Source organism: Penaeus vannamei, chromosome 26 (assembly GCF_042767895.1).
Source record: "Penaeus vannamei isolate JL-2024 chromosome 26, ASM4276789v1, whole genome shotgun sequence".
NCBI lineage: Eukaryota > Metazoa > Arthropoda > Malacostraca > Decapoda > Penaeidae > Penaeus > Penaeus vannamei.
Genome location: NC_091574.1, coordinates 24,120,728 through 24,124,809, shown reverse-complemented (window position 1 = coordinate 24,124,809; position 4,082 = coordinate 24,120,728). Strand labels below are relative to the sequence as shown.

Here is a 4,082-nt window from a genome sequence, read left to right as displayed (position 1 = left end):
CATCTTGCCAGTTTTAATGGTCCCTCCTTACCTTATGCAAAGGAAGTCGATATGACTGTGTATATAAAAGCCTTCCATTGTATTTAGATTTTCCTCTCAGCCCTACTCATTATAATTTAAAAATAGGGGAATTATTTTGAAACGGAAGGCAGTTAGCAGAGGAAGCAGCAGTGAGAGGGGCGCCACTTGCCTCGGCCCAACCCCCCTGCGAAGGCCTCTGCCGACTCCTTCAAGAATTCCCCATATAAGAGTGCTTCCAGCCCCCAGGGAGGATCGAACTCCCGACCCCTGGTTTACAAGACCAGTGCTCTAGCCACTGAGCTATGGAGGCGCCCACTCTTTCCACGCCACGAATGACGTGGGCTGGATACATCGATCCAAGCACACAAGCGCTGGAAACCCGGGGCGTGAGGCTGCAAGCACGCCAGAGAGCGGATTGGCTGGTGCGGCCTGGACGGGAGAGCGCGGGAGGGGGCGTCTGGTCGCGGCCTCAGATCGCTCGAAAGGGATTCCACTCGGGGAAGACGATGAGCATCTCGGTGGACATCATTTCGTCCTGCATCGTTGCCGCCTTCGTCTTCTTTGTCACATTTCGATTCTTTCGTTGAGACCGCGACTGATTCGTTTTAGGCGAAGGATGCTGCTAGTAAGGGGCATTAATTGGCAACGGTTTAATACCTTAATTCCTATAGATATTGAGCCGACAAAATGTTCAGTAACAATATCTCAGGAAACGCACTGTCTTTCTCTACCTCAGTCTACTCAACTATCTACCTTCTCCCTACCTATCTATCTCTCTTTCTACCCCAAGAAAAACATTTCAACTGCAGTTTCCATTTCTATACAAGTACGTCGTATACATTAACAAGAGTATTACCTATCAATCCCGAAGCTTATGTACTTAACCCTTACTGGAAAAAAGACATGTTCTGTATAATGTGTGTAAAACTGTGAATTTTTTTGTTCATTTCTTATTTTGTACTATACACATATTAACTTGCCATGCCTGTTGAGACATGACAGGTTTGCCTTCTTAGTCACGTCGAATTATAAGACCGTAAGTTCGGTGGTGGTAGCATATCAAAGCGAATAGTTACAGCATGCAATAATAGATTAGGTGAAGTAATAGATTAAAGATAACATGAGTAGGATATAGCAAGATAACAACATTAATCGAAACATCTTTATTACTGATTTGTTTACTTAGAAACGTTAGTAAAAGGCCCAAACAATTCTTTGATTTCCCTGAAATAAGTAAGATTGTATCTTCGAACCGGGAAATAGAACCGCACGCTACTGAGTGAACAACAAATTGTAATAAAAGACAGGTAATAGAAAAATACTGTTATGGTTTCCATTTTCAATGTATCGTCGTTTCCTGAAGACATAATATAACTTCTGTAAGACGCTATCATATAGAGATGTGTGTTTGCATCTAGTGTGTGGTTTGTGCGCGTGTATCTACTGTGTGGTTTTTGTATCAGCTCTTTTGCTTACCTTGTTTCCTGTTGTTTTTTACTTTAAAATACTCGTTCTTCTCAAAGGCGGTGTAGGTTGATTGCTTTCCGCTTCTTAGAGACAAAGAACTTTCACATGTGCACACCAACTTTGTACCTTCATTTTGTCTAACTTTGAGAGCCGCTAATCTAATATATAAAGCTTTGGCGTTGCAAAAGATCCGGGTATATTTTGAGATAACACATCTTGTATGTGAGGAAATGAAAGGGGATTCTCTCTCTCTTCCTTCCTCCCTCCCCCTCTCCCTCCTTCCCTCTCTCCCTCCTTCCCTCCTCTCCCTCCTTCCCTCCTCTCCCTCCTTCCCTCTCTCCCTCCTTCCCTCCTCTCCCTCCTTCCCACCCTCTCCCTCTCTCCCTCCTTCCCACCCTCTCCCTCTCTCCCTCCTTCCCTCCTTCCCTCTCCATCCCTCTCCTCTCCCTCTCTCCCTCCTTCCCTCTCTCCCTCCTTCCCTCTCTCCCTCCTTCCCTCCTCTCCCTCTCTCCCTCCTCTCCCTCTCTCTCTCCTTCCCTCCCTCACTCCCTCCCCCTTCCCCCTCCCATCCTCTCTCGCTTGCGCAAGTATCAGCATTGCTATAGGTACAAGTCATTATTCATCATATTATAAACGCACTTAGATGGGAATACTCAAAAGAACTATACGAGGGAATATTAATGTTGTTCAATGTTTATGTAATTAAAAGGGCAGCAGGGCACAGAAAAATCTATCCTTTGTTTTAGATCTTTTCCCCCCGATAATCCCTTATCAATGGTATTTTCAACTTCATTTTTGCCCCATCGGTGGACGAAAGACCTTTTCATTTGATGACTATAAATCCAAGCCAGTTTTCACTATCCTTACCATTTGCTTACCACATATAACATTTTCTAGAACTTATAAGATGGATGTTACAAGCCGGATATATCACTAGTTGATTGCCACATTCCAGAACATATACTTGTTTCTACAGGGAGATGTCATCATAAATATAGAGGAATTTCGCATTCTCTCTTCACCCCAAAATATTTTTAACAATACAGTACACCATCTCACTCATACAATTTCCAAATTATCTCGTATTTTTATTGGTAGTTTTCCATGTTATCCCTTTCCTCACTGTCCTTCAACATCCAAATGAATATCTTTACAAATGGAACTACATAACTCTCTTCTCTCACATGGTCATACATTATTTTCGACCAGGGAAGAAAAATAACCTACAGTATGTCTTTTTCAAACATTCCGTTACAGGTGTATTGGGAAGGTCAGTTGGCAGTTGGTTAAAACAACGAGCGAGCATGTATGTGTGTGGGGATGCAGAGGGTGCTTGTGTTTGGTGTGTTATATATATATATATATATATATATATATATATATATATATATATATATATATATATATATATATATAATATTGCTAAAATACTCTACCTTCTTCATACTATGGTAGAAAAACCCACAATGCACAAACAAGATTTACTGAAGGAAGTGAGACAACAGTTACGAAATCGTCCTCGATTCCATCCTCGGGTCTGAGGAGGAAAGGAAGAGGAAGGGGTATAAGAGTGAAGGGAGGAGAAGCGTTCGCTGTTCAAGTTGAAATTGGGCAGCAGCTTAATCAGAGAAGTTTCCACCAGTCTGCGGACATGGACATCAGCGGAAGGGAAGAGAATGCGTGCTGCTTTCCAGTCCATCTGATGGCCGGTGTCCCACTGATGGCAGAAGAGGGCGTTGTTGCTATGTCCCCTGGATAAAGCGTACTTATGCTGAGACAGACGCTTAGTAAGACTGGCGCCTGTTTCACCAAAATACTGCTTATCACAGGAGGCACACAGAACAGCATAGGTGCCCACCTTCGAGGTAGAGGGAGGGCAGGTGTGAACCAGGTTACGACGGAGAGTATTCACCTGGCGAAAGGAGGGAGTAGATCTCCTCAGTGTAAGGCAGGCTGAGGACAGGCAGGTGAAGAGTAATAATAATAATGATAATAATAATAATAATAATAAAGAGTTTATTAAATAAAGTTTTAGTTACAAGGGTAACATTGTTACTTTACAAAGTTATCATTTAAGTGTCTAGTACAATAGGGAATAGTAGACATATAATATCTGGATGTATGACACTTTGGTTCACATAATTTGTTGTTAACATCCTCACGAAGCTGTCTGCTTGATTGACGCAAGTCGGGAAGCAGGTGCCGATATCTCGTAGTTGTAAAGATGTGTGCGAATTTTTCTGTTAGGTATTTTCTCCGGTCTTCTAAAGAGGGTATCTGCAGTTGGTTTAGTGCCTCTGTGTATGTGATGTAGTTTGACCCGAGCATGATACGTAATGCTCTTTTCTGAAGTCTTTCTAATTTTATTTTTTTCAAAGTTGGTAATGGACGAATGCCAGACTGGTGCTGCATATTCACAGACTGGTCGAAGGAAAGTCGTCCATATGCGAAGGGGGTTTTCTTGGGATGCACCGAAAGATTTTAATTTGGTTAGCATAAAGAACTTTCTTCCACACTTTGAAATCAGTTTCTTGGTGTTGGCGAACCACTTTAAATCGTCACTGATAACTGTTCCCAATAGATTCACCTCTTTG

At 42.4% G+C, this 4,082-nt stretch overlaps 1 non-coding gene across 1 annotated transcript; it reads right to left on the bottom strand.

The window, feature by feature from the left end:
• Positions 1–258: 258 nt before the first annotated feature.
• Positions 259–331, bottom strand: TRNAT-UGU (transfer RNA threonine (anticodon UGU)). The gene has a single exon. It is a non-coding gene; the product is annotated as a tRNA-Thr (tRNA).
• Positions 332–4,082: the final 3,751 nt, after the last annotated feature.